General features: G+C 51.5%; 1 pseudogene; it reads right to left on the bottom strand.

Moving 5' to 3' along the window:
* Positions 1–950: 950 nt before the first annotated feature.
* On the bottom strand, positions 951–6,391 carry LOC136528403 (homeobox protein BEL1 homolog; annotated as a pseudogene).
* Between the last annotated feature and the right edge of the window lie 12,617 nt (positions 6,392–19,008).

The following is a 19,008-nucleotide window of genomic DNA, read 5'->3' as shown; positions in this document are numbered from 1 at the left end:
GACGCAATCTCCTTTATCAAATGAACTGACCAGACCCTGTAGCCAGCGTCCGGTCAGCATTTGACCCTCCATTCACTTCCAATTCTCGATCATATGTGAATAAGTTTGCTCCAAAGGATCTTAGGCATATGTAGGAGCTACCTAGCGCTAGTTTTAATAAGTGTGCACCACACCTAACTCACTAGAGTCATCTAGGTCAAGCTACCCGTCCATACCCCCCTTAATAGTACGGCCAAAGGAAAAACAAAGTCCTAAACTACTCTAAGTGTCTCTCCAACTCCAATCGACACTTAGAACTAGTCATCCTTAACCTTATCGTCCATCCTTTGAAAACCTGAAACGATTTCCATCGTAGGGGCATGACCACCTTGATTGCCCAATTGATCTCCATTACCATGACCTAACTTAATTGCCTCTGTAAAACACACGTTAGTCATAGTAATCTTGTATTGTCATTAATCATCGAAACCCAACTAGGGGCCTAGATGCTTTCAGATGTGCGCCGCCTGGTCGGCGAGGACGCGCACCTCGCCCTCTTGCTCGGCGCGCGCCTTGGCAGCGGGGACGGAAACAGCCTGGACCAATGATGAGGGCGAAGGCGGGGTGCACAGCGGAGGCGCTTGAGGGGGCAGCGCGTGGGTGCTTCGCGAGGAGGCCCTCGTCGTGCGAGGGCGCAGGGATAGCGGCCGACGTGACCCCCGGCGCCCGGTCGAGGAGGGGTGGGTTGGAATCATGAAGCTTGATGATGTGAGACCCACGCTGGACAGCCATCGGAGGTGACTGGCGTGGCCACAGTGGGGATTGTGTGGATTCGTTGCTCACTGGACATGGTGCTGGTGGTGGTAAGTCCACCTCCATTCTTATGAAGGTGATTCTATAATCATAGCCAAGACCAACAAAACAACCTATCATAGCCAAGACCAACCAAACAACCTATCATAGCTAAGACCAACCAAACAACCTAAGGTTGCATTGCTGGAGCCTGTCTTAGGTTGTCCTGGCTTAAAATATAAGTCAGGCTAGTTTTAGGAAGACAACCAAACAGACCCATAGAAAGAGACACCCTGCCAAGAATTGAAGGGAGAGGAATCTAAACCCTACAAAAATCCAAAGCGCACAAACTGCGCGAGCGCCGTAAGCCCATGCCAATGACATACGCAGATCCGCTAGCTGCTGCCGTTGGCACATCCCCGTCAAGCGGCCCGCGTGAAGCTCCAAAGCAAATTAAAGCACTCGATCGGCTCTGATCATCGCGTTCCGTCCCTTTGCCATGCTAATGCGATCAGCCGGCCAGGTCGTGGAGGAGCTGGAACCCGGTCGCGGCGCTGAGGCCCCGGTGGTAGTGCGAGGAGGCCACGCCGTCTCCTTGCATGCCGCTAGAGAACTGACCGTGGTGACCGTGTCCGTGGGACGGGTGCACGGCGCCAACTGCGACCATCTGCTGCTCGGCGCCGCCGCCTGACATGAACAGGAACTCGTGCGCCGCCGACGGAGTGGCGCCGGCGAACGCGATGTTCACGCCGCCGTGCGGGTCAGCGTAGGCGTGCTGCTGCAGCCCGAGCGTGAGCGACACGCCGCCGGAACCACCGGCACCGAACCCGCCAGCTGGCCCGCCGGCCGCGGCGGGGTCGTCGTTGTATGCGTCGAAGTCGAGGTGGTCCATCATGCCAAAATTGATGCTGCTGATCTGCTGCTGGTCCCTGCTGCTGCTTCCGATGCTGACGACTGAGGCTAGCGACCCGGCGTCGTGGACCAGCAGCTGCGCCCGCGTCGGCTTCCGCTCGCCGCCGCCGTCCACGCCACTGGCGCCCCCGTGCCCTAGCTCGGAGGCGTAGCTGCTAGTGTTCACGCTGTTGTTTGCGTTGCTGCAGGCGCCGCCGCCCTCCTGCGGGTCCTTCATCTCCTCCGAGTACATCTCCTCCACCATCGGCTTCCACAGCCTGACCCTCGCGTTGATGAACCAGTTGGAGACCTGCATGCCAGTGCACGCACCGCGCACGCGGTGGGCGCGCAAGAGAAAGCGGTTGATTAGACTCTTTCATTCCTCTCGCACGACTCCGACGTGGTACCCGATCGATGGGGCACCCACACAGCGCCGGCCGGCCGATGCGTGTGCCATCAGTTTTAGTTTAGTGGGACATTATTAGAACACGGACAGCATTGCAAATGCAGGTGAGCTTAGCGATGCAAATAAGGCAAAATGATTGTGGTGTGTCACTGCTGCCGAGCGGCATCTAGTTGTTGGATAGGAACTGGTTAGCATTAATCTGTACGGACTTTGTTGGAGAGTTGATGATCGATTAGCTGATTGATGACAAACAAGGTATAGAAGAAGCAAGCGTACGTACTTGGCTGCGTGATAGGCCCGTCTGGCGCGCCAGGATGTGTTTATCCACGTCGCTTGGATACCTGGATCAGAGGATACACCAGCTGTATTAGTTTGTCTTCCATCTCGATCGTATAGGATATATAGGATGATATGTGCTAGCGTGCAGTTTGGAAAGAAGAAAAAGAAGGAATCCATGAGCATGCATTGTAATGTAACATATATATTGTTATACGATATCTAGAGATATTGATGTATTTGCTAAAAAAACATATTAATGTAAACTGTCCATGGACATATGCTACATGGAATATTCGTACAAGACAAGTGTGGTATATAGTTGATGCAGACATTGTAACAGTAATGGAGGAGAATAACAATATTGTACGTATTGATTGTCAACTGGAGTGGTAGCTATATACTTAGCAAGCCAGTTCTTGATCAATGATGAGGCCGAGGGATAACCTAAGCACATTACATTATTGTATTCACAAATAAATGGAGTACCGCGCGTCCCAATATGATTTATCCATGCATGGAGATTAGGGCTGCTCCTAATTAAAGCACCACAACCATGTAATATGGTATCCTATTTAATTTGTTTCATTGTGGGGATGCTAATATAGTAAGATTATAGTATTGCAACTAAGCAAGTAGCATATATATGTGGGCTGGGGCTAACTAAATAGGAGTATATAAGCACAAAGTACAACATCTTGAACTGTTCTTGACACATGATATTACCTTTTGTGTTGAAGTATAGCAATAGATCACTAATAAGGTATTCCATCCATTCTCAAATACTCCCCCATCCCGGAATGAGAAGCATATTTTATATAGGGAAAGGTTAAATTTTACAAACTTCAACCACCAATTATTCAAATTATACACGAGTAGAACATAATACTTGCATTGATAGATTTTTTTTTTCAAATTAAAGTGCCTATGAGATGATATTGAATTACAACATATTGTAAAATAAATTAAGAGTCAAAATCTATTTTATTTAACTTTTGACTCATCAAAATGCACATCATTTTTGGATGGAGGGATAAGTATACAAGATTCATGGATGCCGAGCAAATGAACTTTAGAAACTTTTGCACAAAAAATACACAAAAGTATTATTTGTCACAAGAAAATGTTGCTAATAAATTTGACACAATAAATACATGCATTGGAAAAGCATTAAAAACTATATTTTTAATAAATTTGAACAACAAAGGTTAGAAATCAAAATGGTAAAGGCATGCATCCGAGACTAGAATGTTCAAGTTGTCAACTAGAAAAAGAACGGGAGTAGTAATTCATTTGTATTAAATCAATAAAAAGTTTATTTAAGTATTTGACTATATTCAGTGGAAAGAAAATGTATATGGCTTAGAAATAATATGCCACACGTAATAGAACACAGGGTAAAATATTACTCAGTCTGTTCCAAATCATAAGACGTTTATTTTGGGTTTTTTTTTCTAGATACATATCATTTATTATGGATCTAGACATAATGTATATCTAAGTGCCTGACAAAAAACTTTGTATTTTAGAAAAGCCAAAATACCTTATAATTTGGTATGGATAGAGTATTAAGAATGACAAGCACTGTCTATCGAAGTAGGATGATTCACATGGGTGACGTTTATTTTGGTTTCTCTAGATACATTACATTTATTACGTATTTAGATATAGCGTATATCTAAATACATATAAAAACTATATATTTTAGAAAAGCCAAAACACATTATAATTTGGAATGGAGTATTAATTAAGAATGACAAGCACTATTTTGGGGAGTAGGATGATTCACATGGATGATTCTTAGCCTTAGTTTGTTTGGGTATGACTTCTCTTAGTTGTTTAGAGACCGCGAGGATATCTACCTCTGTGCACAAATCCTATGCACAAAAGCGTGCAAATTAAGTAATTAACTGAGCGAAATGGAATTAGCAAGAGTTGGAACGATCATATTACGGGTGCAAGAAGTGCTCGAACATCCAGGCCCGGAGGATGGAGACGGCGCGCTCCGGCAGCCCGCGCTGCGGCCTCCACGGCTGGCTCTCGAGCACGCCGGCCTGGTACGCCCTGTGCTGCCTTAGGCACTGGTCGATGACCCGCAGCCTGGGCGTGGTCTCCCCCTTGGCCATCCCGGCCGCCGGAACGCCGTCCGCGCCCTTCTCGCCGAGCGCCCGGCGCACCGCCTGCATCTGCGCCGCCACCCCATCCCTCAGGCTCCGGAAGTGCTTGGATATCGTCCGCGACGCCAGCCTCGTGTACGCCGCCGCCGCCTGCTCCCCGGCCACCGCCTCGAAGGACCCCGCCACCGCCCTCATCTGCTCCCTGTACCTCCGGTACCTCCTCTCCACCTGCATCACCGTTAAAAGTTAGCAGTTAGCACCAACCAAATTGGACGCCATGCAAGTAATCAAGCTCTCGATCACAAACGGCAATGTAACAGTAGCTGCAAGCCTGCAACAGCTTCCCGGATTGATGACACTGTAGCTTTCTGCTGGTACTCATGTACTTGATGACTTTGACTAGTGCAGTGATGCACCCTGCAAGTCTGCAAAACGACCAGGGTGGCTGGCTGCACCTACCAATGAATCGCACTGTGCAACTGTGCAGCATATACAGGAACAGCAAGCAGGGGTGATTGTGAGAGGGGATGGGCTCATGGCCGTGGCCCAGCAAGCAGGGTGCTCAACAGCAAGACGATGGAGCACAGGAGATGGGCACCGACTGAAGCTAGGAGAGAGAGGGAGAGTAGAGTAGTAGTGGAGCAGTGCTAGCTCTGCAGAGATCTGGGCTGCAGATGCATGGTGATGGCCGTGGCCCTGCTCATCTGCGGGAGCTACAGGTTACCCTTTACAGACGCGCTGCTACACCTGCAGGCCAAGGAATGGAGGTTTCCAAAAGCAGATGGCAAGGCCCCAGAGGCCAGGAGGTCTCTTCAGACAAGCCGTAACTGAACTCCCACTTGCATGCAGCCTTTTAGATTTCCAAGGACAAGCAAGGGCTCCTGAGTCCTGACGGGAGCTGATCCTGCTGCTGGACCTGTGGCCTGTGCCGTGTGTGATGGTAATTGTCACTTGATGAGGCGTGGAGAGTGATGAGCGATCAGAGAGGAGGACCTCTTGGAGCATGGCGTAGAGCTTGGCCTTGAGCCTCTGCAGCTCGGACGCATTCATGGCCTGGATCTGCGCCGACGGGGCCGCCGAGGACGAGGAGCCGACGCCGTCCCCGCTCGCTGGCTTCGTGGGTAGCTTGGAAGCAGCAGCTGTGCCGGTGGAGTCCACGGGAAGGGTGCAGAACTCTTGCAGGAGCTGCTGCGTCGGGCGCAGGAACCTGGAGCCGCGCAGGTGCCACGCGCCCTGCTGCTGCTGCTGCTGCTGCTGTGGGCCTGGCCACGCCGCCGCCGGCTGGCGCTGCCGTGGCACGCCGCCGGCGAGCTGGTGGTGGTGGTGCAGCGCCAGCGACGCGGCGTCGGCGGCGGTCCCGTGGAGCGACAGCGACAGCGGCGCCTGGAGATGACCCTGCCGATGGTGGTCGCCGAAGTCGTGCCCGCCATCGGGAGAAGCGACGTCGACGTCGCCGAGACCGAGCGCGGCCTTGCCGTGAGCCGCAGAGGCAGCGGGGCCCGCCATCATCGCGGCCGGCGGCATGTGGCCCCTGCTGGCCCCGAACATCTCCACCCCGTGCTGATGGTGCACGCCGTAGAGGATGAAGACCCTCCTCCCCGGCCCCGCCGACGGCGTCCACCTCCGGCACGAGCGTCGCCGCCGCGAAGTAGTCCGCGTACGCTAGGCCAGCTGGCTCATCATGCGCCATGTTTATGTGTACTCCGATGGATGGCTTGCTTCACGTTACGCTAGACTGGAGACGAAAAGCTCAGCTCAGAATCGAAAGGCGGAGACGGTGTAAAGTACCAGTAAAGACAAAGGCGCCAAACGCAAGTAGCAGCGCCGACGAGGAAGGAGAAGGAAGCGAAGGAGACGCAGCGCAGGCAGCGTCGGCAGCGACGACGCACGCACCTTTGCGCCAGGGAGAGGGAGAGGGAGAGGGAGAGCCGGAGAGCGCAGGGCCATACATAGCTTTTCTACTGAGCTGAGGCGACGAGGATAGACAGCGCCAGTGCCAGCACTCACAATCGCAGATCGACATGACGACATGCTAGCTGCGCCAGACCCAGACGATGAGACGAGAGAGAGAGCGCGGCCACCGGGCGGGTGTGGATGAGTGAAGCAGCGACCGATGAGCGAACCTGTGGTGTGGCTCGCTCGTCAGGTCGCTCGGGTAGCTAGCTAGCTGGCTGGTGCCTGGCGGCGGTTGCAGCGTCACTGTTTCGATCGTTAGTTCCGATCCGACAGATTCTCCCGCCTGCTGATGCTGCTCGCACTCCTGCTCCACCGCACTTGTATACGAGCAGTGTTTACAATACTTGGCGATGGCAGTTGGCAGGAGGATGGCCAGTGTATGATGACATGATGCCTCGAGATTATGCAGCGATTGACCAATGCATAGGCGTGTCCAGCCAGCAGCAGCACAGACGCAGAGAGGCGGGCCGATGAGCTGAGCCTGCAACCAGTTAGCAGCGAGCGCTGCGCTGGTACCCGCCCCGGTGGGGGGAAGAAAAAGAAAAATCAGCCGAGCCGACGACATCTTTTCATGGCTTCTACAGTCTACCACCTCAAATTTTCAGAATTCTACAATCCACTTGCTACCTTCTACTAGTTACCCATCGTACCATCGGACCTCACGTGTTATGAGAAAAGAGACTCAATTTTTTATGAGTTTGTCTACCCAACAACTAGATTTTATCTATGCACTTATAATGTCTTATAGCTATATTTACACCGTGTTATTATTATATTTACGATGACTTCTTTAATGTAATTTATTGAATACGGTGATATAATTCAAGGATAATTACAGATCTCAGATAAATATATTTCAAATTTATAAATTATTTTTATGGATTCCAGATACAAGAGAAATACATGTCAACTATGTCAAATGCTTCACAAATTTCAAAAAAAAAACTGACGGTCTCCACAGCGCCGCCGCTCACCATCGCCGCGGCGTCCTCGGTCGTGCCCATCTCCTCCTTCCCGCCGTTGTCGCAGCCCGTGGAGGCGGCCTCGCAGCACGTGGAGTTGGCGTAGGAGGCGGAGGAGATGAGAGAGAGCAGGCGGTGGTGCTCAGGTCGCAGGATGCGAAGGCCTCCGGCGTGACCTGCAGCACCGAGTGCTGGCTCGGCGGGTACAGGAATCCCTGCGAGCGCGAGCGAGTGAGTGAGGCGGCGGAGACGGCGGCGGCGGTGGATGGGGTTGGTTGCTCACAGATGGAGTCGCCGAGCGCGAAGTGGATGGACTTGGCCCAGCGCTTTCAGTTGGCGTCGGTCCGTTGGGAGCCGTCAAGTTCGAGTCCACCTCCAAGGGCCCAGAATCCGGTTGTTTTGGAGGTTGATGGTTAGCAAATGAAAGAGCGTACCGTCCGCCTCTGTTGGTGTGTTTTTTGTGCAACATCCATCCAGTTCCACCTCCGATCTGTCACTATTGGTAGCTGTGATTCAATTTACAGTACTAGCTCATCTGCCTTTCTGGACAGCCCAATACCCTTTTTCCACCTGACACAGTGAAAAGGTCCCGGCCATTACCTCACCGTACATTCTATTTCCTTCACATATGAGATAAAAAAGAGGCCAATACGGCATAGGAAAAAGCCCATCAGAATATCGTCGGCAGTCGATTGATCGGCAGACGAGCGTATAATCAAGAACAAGAAGGCAACAGAGACACACGAGTTATACAGGTTCAGGCCGTCAGTACGACGTAATACCTTACTCCTGTGGTCTGTTGGTTTGTATTAGCTATCGTATGATTTGCCGTGATTTCGTAGGGGGTCCCTGCCCGCCTTATATAGTCCGGGGGGACAGGGTTACAAGTCGGTTAGATCTGAGAGATAACCGGAAAGTAATAACAGATTACAAGAATCATGGGATCGTACGTATCCTAACAGATCTCGTAACATCTTCAGGATATCCTCCCCATGTCTTGCGGGAGGCGCCGAGCAGTATCGTGCCCCACAAGGCTTCTTCTCGTGGGCTGGGCCGCCCCTGGAGGCGTAGCCCATGTGGTCTGCCACGGGTATCCAGGGTCGTATCCCCCACAGCTAGTCCCCGAGCGCCTTATACCCGTTGTGCAACGCCGTCTTGAGCCTTTCCGAGCAGGTGCGAACCAAAACCGAGCTGTCCAAATAATGGTCCGACCACCATAACGAACTGCCGAGCAGTTGTGAGCAGCTGCCGAGCAGCGTGCAACATCGCCGAGCAGAGTGTTCTGAGCATGGCTTGACATAAGGGTGTAAGGAGCTCAAGTCCATAATTAAAAATTTCTACGCAGTAAAACTAAGTGTGCCCAATTAGAGTCCGATCACGAGGGAAAAGATAAACTTCTTTAGCTTTTAGAGGCACGGAGTCTTTCAGAAAAAACAAACACATTCACCGCAAGGTGAAGTGTGCCCACTTAGTCCCCGAGCCTGATAGTAGGTGACGTAGTCATGTGGTGCCAGGGTCAGAAAGTAGTAAACCAGCCGAGCAGGTAGCCAGTCCCCGAGCGTAGCCTCGAGATTAGAACAAACACATTCACCGCAAGGTGAAGTGTGCCCACTTAGTCCCCGAGCCTAACAGTAGGTGACGTAGTCACGTGGTGCCAGGGTTAGAAAGTAATAAACCAGCCGAGCAGGTAGCCAGTCCCCGAGCGTAGCCTTGAGATTAGAACAAACACATTCACCGTAAGGTAAAGTGTGCCCACTTAGTCCCCGAGCCTGACAGTAGGTGACGTAGTCACATGGTGCCAGGGTCAGAAAGTAATAAACCAGCCGAGCAGGTAGCTAGTCCCCGTGTTTAGGCGAAAATATCGGATAAATCAAACCGTGGAGAAAAAATCGGAGTAATGGCTGTACAGTAACGGTTACTGAGCCTCATTAAATTGCGGAGAAATCGACGATTATTTGGCGGCGATAAATGAGTGACGTGGGCTGCTGGTGCATGAAAGCCCAAGTTGCGGCCCAGTAAACCACGTTGGAGAAGTCGAAGTAGCACTGATCGCGGGAACGGTTTCCTAAAAACCCTCAGATGCAAAGAAAGGTGGGGAAAGTGCTTTATAACAGCGCCGTCGCATACCTCGCCGCCTACCTCTGTCAATATGCCATGTTTCCTTCCTTCGCAATCCCTGCGCTCCACATTCCGTACCAACATGAGCACTCGCCTCCAATCTAGAACCAAACCAGAGAGAATGGCGCCGAAAAAGGGAGCCGCAAAGCCGAGGAAGGCGGCCACCGGAGCCAGCCGCGACAAGGAGTGGGTGCCATCAAAGATGGGGGCGGCGGATCTCAACAGAATGGTGGCGGCGGGCGTTCTCCCAGACCACCTCACTGCCGGATGGGTGCCGGCTAGTGGTGAGCCCTTTCCAACACCTCATACTGATGAGGCTGTAGTATTTGAAGATTATTTCTGGCGATGATTAGGGTTTCATGTCCACCCCTTTCTGAGGGATCTTATGGAGTTTTGGACGATTAGTCTCTGCAATCTGCACCCCAACACCATACTGCACGTGTCGATCTTTATTCATTTCTATGAGGCGTTTCTTGGTGTTCTTCCACACTTCAACCTCTTTAGGCACTTGTTCTGTCTGAAGAAGAAAGGGGGCAGCGGTTCTAAAGTGGTCGGCGGCGTGTACCTACAGCTCAGGGATGGGATGGCCAGCGAATACATCAACATACCGCTAAACACCTCCCTAAAAGGTTGGAACGCCAGGTGGTTCTATATCAAACAAAGTCACCCAATAATTCGATGCGACGTCCACCACATCCCGGAGAACCATAGTAGCTGGTCGGAGAGACCCAACAGTGCTGACATGGAGCAAGTAATGGAGCTTCTTGACTTGATTAAGGGCGTGGAGCTTAGGGGTGAACTGGTTGCAGCTAGCTTCATAGTGCGCCGCATCCAGCCTTGCAAAGAGAGAGCCCACCCGGCGTTCGACTATAAAGGTGACAACGACGATACCCGAGAAAGCACAGACCGGCTGTCGAAGAAAGAAGTAATAGACCGAGCCATTGAACTATTCACTTCCAACGTCTCATTCAGTTGGCCACAAGGAACAAAGGCCTTCAACTGCACCAATCCACCTCCTCAGGTAACCACTTCATTTCGAATTGATCAGGCATCGATTGCCGAGCAAAGGACTGACTTACTTATGTAAAGATCCATTCGCAGGATAGGGCAATATACTTTTCAAGCGTGCCGAGAGCCGATTGGCCGAAAGGAGTAGACATCCGGCGGCCGCTACAGCCTGAAGAGGAGGAGCCGAGCACCTCGTCGGATAGTCCATCCCCGGTATCGGAGAAGATCTGTGGGAAAAGATCAACGATAGATGAACCGGTCCAAAAAAGGAGAAAAACCGCAGGCTCCACTGCACACAAATCGGGCGGCATCTCGCTTGGTGATGACCGAAGCGCTCAATCACGAAGGACCGTAGTGCTGGAGTGGTCTGACGACGATGAAAACCAAACAGCGCATCCGCCGAGCACGAAGGAGCCATCGAAGGGTGCTGAAGTCCCTGAGCAGGAAGCAAGGGAGAGTCATGCATAGGCAACGACAGAAGTCCCGACGGTGCAGACGACTGGAGTCCCTGAGCAACAAGGGGGAATAACCGTAGAGCAGCACACAGAGGAGGCTCTGGGGCACCAAGCAGAGCAGCAGCCTGCTGTAGAAGAGCAGGAACCCTCCCATTAGGCAGACCAAGCAGCAGCGCCTGGGGGATCAGGCAGGCATCGCCGGTTCAAGAAATTGAATCAGAAGACCAAACCGTAAGTATATTTGTCTTGGAGTAATAATATTGTTCCTTGATTTCTTTTGGGTACTGACATGCCGATATTACGTAGGGCAACACCGAGGCCCGGATCCTCAGTAGGGACAATGCCGACTGCTCCCGTCCGGGAGTCCCCGAGTGCTCGACAAACAGAGGACGGGTCAGCCCCCGCTGCCAGCGGTCCTGACGGCGGTGAATCATTGGCGCACACAACAGGCGCGTCGACGACAGCGACCGAGGCTGCGACTGAAAACGTCGGTACATTGGAAACGAAAGCTAAAGCTGTCATTGATGCGCCGGAGGCTAAGGAGGCAACTCCGACGATGGTCGAGGAGCAACTTGCACCACCCGCAGCGACGTCAGGAGTGGTCGGAGCGGCTATCCGACCACAGAGTCCCCCAATGGTGCCTCGAGCGACGGTGGAGGAGGACGAGGTTGTGGAGATCGAGCGTGCCGAACCTAAAGTCTAGTCCATCCGGATTCTCTGAAAACGTAGGGAAGAGGTAGTAGTTGTCGAGGAAGAAAACACCACCAGGGAGATAAAGAGGTTGAAATCCGCCGTTGCTGGAGTTATGACTCAAATCGAGGTGAGTACCGCGCCTGAAATACTGATACATGTTGTTGGAGACCAAAGTTTATCACTAGCATTGTTCATCCACAGGGGATAGCTCAAACAGCCAAGCAACGGCACAAACTGATGAAGAGGATGGAGCCCCTCGCCAAGGAGAACAAGAAACTCCGGAAGGCGTTAAATCTTTCGGAAAAGAGTATTAAGAGGGCTCAACACGAGCGGGACCTTGCGGAGTCTAACTCGCGGGACCTGGAACATCAGAAGCGGGTTCTGTCCGAGCAACTAACGGCTGCATCCGAGCAGCTAAAGAAGAAATCCGAGCAACTGGCGATTGTATTCGAGGAGCTAAAAAATATGTCCGAGCAATTGGGCAAGAAAACCGAAGAGCTCAAAAGTAAATCCGAGCAGCTCGATCAGAAGTGCGAGCAGTTCGAGAATGTATCCAAGCAGAAATTCGGTATGCTTTATCAGCGAATGTACTTTGCAATAGTTGGCCATCTGTTTTTTTCGATAACTGTTTTGCTTGCAGAGCAAGATGCAGAACTTAGCCAACTACGCCAGACCGTCGAGCAAATCCGACAAGATAAAGCGAGAGAGTCGGAGCAAGCAAATAAACTGGCCGAAGAACTGAAAGGTAGATACCCCCTGATCAGAAATAATATTGTAGTACTTTTCTGACATGACGAACCATTGTAATGCTTGTAGATTACCGCCATAAAGCCAAGGCACAGTTCGATGTGCTGGTGCAGGAAGCCAAGGTCCAAAAAGGCAACTTCAACGCTGTAACCGCCGCAATAAAACCAGTACTCGACTGCGTCGATATTGAACCGGCACCTCATCCTGACGGCAGGCAGCAAGGGTCAGACACCATCATCCGGAGATGCAAGGCAGCGTGGGAGAATTTCAAAAACTTCAACCACGACGCCGTTATGACCGCCGCTACTCATGCCCTTGCGGTGGTTCGGTCCCACTACCCGACTGTCGATATCCAGTCGATAGGGGGTGGGTTCGCTGACGGGCTGAGCGACGCAGAAACCCAGAAGCTGGAGGATGATGTTGAAGATGCAGCAAAAATGCTTGTCGGCGATATAGACCTGTTTCGCGAAACAGAAGGTGTTGGCGAAGCTTAACAAACTGCTTGGATATTATCGCCTATACCACTTGCTTTATTTGGCGATGAAGAATCATTGTATTAACAACCTGATGCAATTATGCATAATATAAGCAGTGTTCGAGCAGTTAGTTTTCACTAAACTCTATGTCTTAGCTAGCCCGTAATCCGTAATGCAGAGCGCGGAGCCCATGCACGTGTTGGAAAAAACAAGCATTACCAAGGAGCCATAGCCTACCGCCCAATACGCAGAGCATGGAGCCCATAGCACGTGTAGGGGGATATTAGAGCCTTGGTGTTCTCCATAAAGAGCAGAGCAAAACACATGCTGCCCAGCGTCCAATTTGAGTAACTTGGCGAGAAAAAGTAGTTAAAGTGGCGCTCAAGCAGTTAGTTCATGTCTGAAATCTAGGCCTTGACTAGCCCATAGTCCATAACGTTGAGCGCAGAGACTCTGACACGTGTAGGATGAACAGGCATGACCAAGGAACCGTAGCCGACCAACCATAACACAGAGCGCGGAGCCCCAGGCACGTGTAGGAAGGGATCGGAGACAGGGTCTTCTCCATAGAAAACAGAAAAGAAAACGTGTGCTGCTCGACGATCAGTGAGTTATGTTAGGAGATTTGGAGTGCAAAAATCATCGTCATTATTAGGAGAAAGATTTATCTGATCCGAAGAAAACATAATCGGCGATTTTTGGAGAAACCGTGTTCGGCGATTTTTGGCGAAATCGTGTTCGGCGATTTGGCGAAATCATGTTCGGCGATTTGGAGACATCGTGTTCGGCGATTTTTGGAGAAATCGTGTTCGGTGATTTTTGGAGAAATCGTGTTCGGCGATTTGGCGAAATCGTGTTCGGCGATTTTTGGAGAAATCGTGTTCGGCAATTTCGGCGTGCTTGGCGAGCGCATTGGAGATTGTCATGGAGTGGCGTATAGCCCGTCAACCGTAAGTGAAAATTATAATGGAGGAAAAAATGGAGGCAAATTATGGAGACCAGAACTTTATTAATCAGAAAGTAAAAAATAAATATCTGTGTTGTTTTAGGGATAGAAACGTATAAGGTGCTCGATGTGCCAGGAGTTAGGAACATCGATTCCATCTAAGTCACATAAGCGGTAAGACCCTGGTCGAGTAACACCTTTGACAACGTAAGGGCCCTCCTAGGGGGAAGATAGCTTGTGAAGCCCTTCAATTTTTTGCTTCCTACGTAACACGAGGTTGCCGATCGCAAACGAACGACCTTTGATGTTGCGGTTGTAATACCTTCGCAAACCTTTGAGATACTTGGCTGTGCGAACGCAACTGATCAGACGTTCTTCCTCAGCCCGATCAACGTCTTCTGTCCGAACAGCTGCGACTTGCTCTTCATCATAACTTTCTACTCTAGGTGCTCGGAAGGCAATATCCGCTGGAAGTATGGCCTCTGAGCTATAGACCAAAAAATATGGAGATACGCCGGTACTGCGACTAGCTTGAGTGCGCAGTCCCTAGACCACAGCTGGTAGTTCTTTGAGCCATCTGCCCGGATGCTTTCCTTCTTTCTGATAGAGCCTTTTTTAGGGCGTCAAGGATCATACCATTAGCCCGCTCGACCTGGCCATTAGCTCGAGGATGAGAAATGGAAACGTATTTAACGGAGATGCACCGGTCTTCATAGAAGTCCCAAAAATAATGGCCGGTAAAAGTGGTCCTGAGGTCAGTGATGATGCTGTTCGGGAGACTGAATCTGTGTATGATGTCTTCAAAGAGCTCGACTGCTTTCTTTACAGTAGCTGAGACGAGTGGTTTGTACTCAATCCACTTAGAGAACTTATCAATGGCGACGTACACATACAGGAAATCCCCTGGCGCTGGCTTGAAAGGCCCGATCATATCCAGTCCCTAGCATGCGAATGGCCAGGAAGCTGGAATAGTCTGCAGTTCTTGTGCCGGTACATGTATTTGCTTGGCAAAAAACTGGCAACCCTCACATCGTCGAATGAGATCTTCTACATCGGAGATGGCCGTGGGCCAGTAAAAACCTACTCGGAAAGCTTTACCGACCAGAGTTCTCGAAGTCGCGTGATTGCCACAGGAACCAGAGTGAATTTCAGAAAGTAGCTTCACACCATCGTCCTGGATGATGCACTTCTGCAGTATCCCTTCCTTGGCACTTTTCCTCATCAGGTTACCGTCTACCAGCACGTAATGCTTACTTCGGCGAATTAGATGTTCGGTTTCGATCTTGTCGGCAGGTACTTCGTCGCTGGTGAGGTATTTGATGAACTGCTCCCTCCAATCGGCGACCGGCAAAGGTACCGCAAGTACCAACTGCTCGGCAGGGGGTACTTCTTCAACTTCCTTCTCTTTTTAATGGATGGTGCCAGGAGGTCTTGAACGAAACCCCCCGGCGGAACCGCGGCGCGAGAAGATCCTATCTTTGAGAGTTGGTCGGTTGGTTGGTTTTGATCTTGTACCACGTGGTGGTACTCGATACCGTAGAATTTCCCTTCGAGCTTCCTGATTTTGGCACAGTATGCGTCCATTTTCTCACTGGAACAGGACCAATCTTTATTGTGCTGGTTGATAACCAGCGCGGAATCCCCATACTCCATGAGGCGTTTGACGCCGAGCTCGACAGCTATACGGAGACCATGGGGACATGCTTCGTATTCCGCGGCGGTGTTGGAGGCTGGAAAATGTATGCGAAGAACATATCGGAGTTTATCCTTGGTCGGCGTGATGAACAGAATGCCCACACCAGCACCATTTATGTTAAGGGCGCCGTCGAAGTACATCAACCAGTGCTCGGAGCAAGTGGCGGCAATGGGTTCTTGGATCTCGGTCCACTCAGCGACGAAATCAGCAAGCGCCTGTGACTTAACGGTGGGTCTGCTTCTGAAGTCAATGGAGTAAGTGCCGAGCTCAACTGCCCACTTGATGATACGACCATTGGCCTCTTTATTGCGGAGATTGTCCCCCAGAGGGGACTCGGTGACCACGGCGATCTTGTAGTATTCGAAGTAATGTCGGAGCTTGCGTGAGGTAATCAAAATTGCATATAACAGTTTTTGTACCTGATGATAACGAGTTTTGGGCTCATTAAATACCTCGCTGATAAAATAGACCGGACGTTGCACCTTGTAGGCGTGTCCAGCTTCCTCGCGTTCAATGACAATAGCTGTACTGACGACGCGAGAAGTGGCGGCGATGTAGATCAGCAGAGTTTCATCTGGTTGCGGCGCTGTCATGATTGGAGGTTTTGTTAAAAACAACTTGAGCTGCTCGAAAGCTGTGTCTGCCTCTTCTGACCAAGAAAAAAAGCTCAGAGGCCTTGAGGAGCTTGAAGAAAGGTAGCCCTTTTTCACCGAGGCATGAGATAAAACGGCTTAACGAAGCCATGCAGCCTGTAAGCTTCTGTATATCCTTAATGCATGTCGGCTGTTTCATGTTGGTGATGGCGGAGACCTTGTCAGGGTTTGGTTCGATGCCTCGAGTGCTAACGATGTAGCCCAACAGGATACCGGATGGAACTCCAAAGATGCACTTTGAAGGGTTCAGCTTCCATCGGTATTTGTTCAGGTTGGAGAAAGTTTCTTCAAGGTCGGCGGTTTTAGTCTTGACGACCACGTCGTCGATGTAGGCTTCGACGTTGCGGCCGATCTGTTGGTCGAGGCATGTCTGGATAGCCCTTTGGTAGGTTGCTCCAGCGTTTTTTAGTCCGAAGGACATAGTGGTGTAGCAGTATGCACCGAAAGGTGTGATGAACGACGTTTTGACCTGGTCTTCTTTCTTGAGGGAGATCTGATGATAGCTGGAGTAACAGTCAAGAAAGGAGAGCAACTCGCAGCCGGCGGTGGAGTCTACAACCTCGTCTATCCGAGGCAGGCCGAAGGGGTCTTTAGAGCAGTGTTTGTTAAGATCAGTATAATCAACACACATTCTCCATTCTTTATTCTTTTTCCTAACAAGAACAGAATTAGCTAACCAATCTAGATAATACACTTCTTTTATAAATCCGGCAGCTAAGAGCCGTTTTATTTCTACCCTAATGGCCTCCTTTTTGTCCAGTGCGAATCGGCGAAGTTTTTGCTTGATCGGTTTAGCAGTCAGCGAGACATTCAAGGAGTGCTCGATCTTCTCCCATGGTACCCCCTGCATGTCTGTCGGTTTCTAAGCAAACACATCGGCGTTGGCACGTAGGAAGGAGACGAGTGCGCTTTCCTATTTGGGGTCAAGGTGAGCCTCGATTTTCACCGTCTTAGAAGGGTCGTCGAGGCTGAGGCCGATCTCCTTGACTTCCTTGGACTTGGCGGAGGCACGAGGAGGCTCTGGGATCTCCATGTCATCAGCAGACGCCATCTTGGCTTTGGCGACCACGCTAGCCATCTGGATGGAGAGGTCGGTGGCTTCGGCGAGGGCGAGACTCTCTGTCTCGCAAGCGTAGGCGACGGAGAGGTTGGCCCGCAGAGACAGGACTCCTGCGGGCGAAGGCATCTTCAACACCAAATACGCGTAGTGCGGAACGACCATGAACTTGGCCAGAGCCGGACGCCCCAGTATGGCATGGTAGGCGGTGTCGAAGTCGATGACGTAGAAGTTGATATGCTCCACTCGGTAGTTGGTTGCCGTGCCGAATTGTACTGGTAGGGTAATCTCCCCAAGCGGTCCGGATGCCCTGCCAGGTACCACGCCCTAGAAGGAGGAGTCTGAGGGCATGAGATCTGTTGTCCCTAGGCCAAGCTCCCTTAGGGCCCCGGCGAAGAGTAGATTCAAAGCGCTCCCACCATCGACAAGGACCTTTCTGAAGAGCACCTTCTGGACAGTCGCATCGAGGACGAGGGGAAAATGCCCTGTGTAGGGTATGTCCGCCCACTGGTCGGCCCTGCTGAAAGTGATGGGGATTTCAGACCACGGGCGATAGCTGGGGTTGGCGGTAGTTTCCTCTGAAGCGACGGTGAGCACTCGTCGAGCGGCGAGCTTCCATTCCCTTCTGCTCTCGTTGGAGGCGAGGCCCCCGAAGATGGTGGCGACCACCTTATCATGGTCCTAGAAGGCATTGTTATTACCCCCAGGTGGTCGGCGTCCTCCGTTCCCACCATTGTCGTCGTCGTACTTTTTGTCCTGGAACTCCTTAGCCAAACCAAGGCAGTCTTTCATCTTGTGTTTGGCGTTCTTGTGCAGGGGGCACGGGCCATCGAGGATCTTCTTGTACTGCTCATTGTAGTTACGCTTGGCGCGCGGCTCATTGACGTTGGCAACAATGTGGTCTGGTCGGCGGCGGCGATTTTGACCAGATTTGAATCCATCTGGCCGATCACGTCCGCTGTCCCGATGGAAACTGCGGTCATTGTAGCGGCGGTCATTGTGCTGTCGGTCGTCGGTGCGGTCGTCGTGGTGGCGAGGCGGGCGATTAGTGCCCGTGTCTTCATTAAAACGCACCTCCACCTCCTTGGCGTCGGCGTACTGGTTGGCGGTCGTGATCATCTCGCCGATGTCGGTAGGTGGCTTTCTGTTGAACTTAGAACGGAGTTTGCGGTGATGAAGTCCTCGGACGAAGGTGGTGATGACTTCAGCTTCCGTGATGTTGGGAATAGAATTCCTCATCTTAGAGAAGCGTCAGATGTAGCTGCAGAGTAGTTCGGACGGCTTTTGGGTGATGCGGTTGAGATCGTGCTTGGTGCCCGGCCGCCTGCATGTAGCCATGTAGTTGTCGGTGAAGACTTTCTTCAGCTCTTCCCAAGATCCGATGGAGTCCGGGGCAAGGGTTGTGAACCAGCTCATGGCGGCTGGCGTGAGCATGACGGGGAGATAATTTGCCATGACGTTGGTGTCTCCTCTGACGGCGTGGACGGAGGTGGCATAAGCCTGCAGCCACTGAGTTGGGTTCATCCTTCCTTCATAAGGCTCGACCCCGGTGATTTTGAAACCACGGGGCCACTGGAGTGTTCGGAGCGCCCTGGTGAACGCTGGGGGCCCTTCCGGGTTGTCGGCGCCGATATCAGCAGTGTTGTCGGCAATGATCGGCTCCAGAGCCGAGTTCGGATTACCGTACTCTCGCTCGTACTCCTGGCGGCGTCGTACTTCATCTTCATGGCGCCCGAAGCGACGTTGATCGATAGGCCGTCGTGCATCCCGGAGGTTGCTG

This window comes from Miscanthus floridulus, chromosome 2, assembly GCF_019320115.1.
Source record: "Miscanthus floridulus cultivar M001 chromosome 2, ASM1932011v1, whole genome shotgun sequence".
Lineage (NCBI taxonomy): Eukaryota > Viridiplantae > Streptophyta > Magnoliopsida > Poales > Poaceae > Miscanthus > Miscanthus floridulus.
This window is presented reverse-complemented; position numbering and strand designations above follow the sequence as displayed.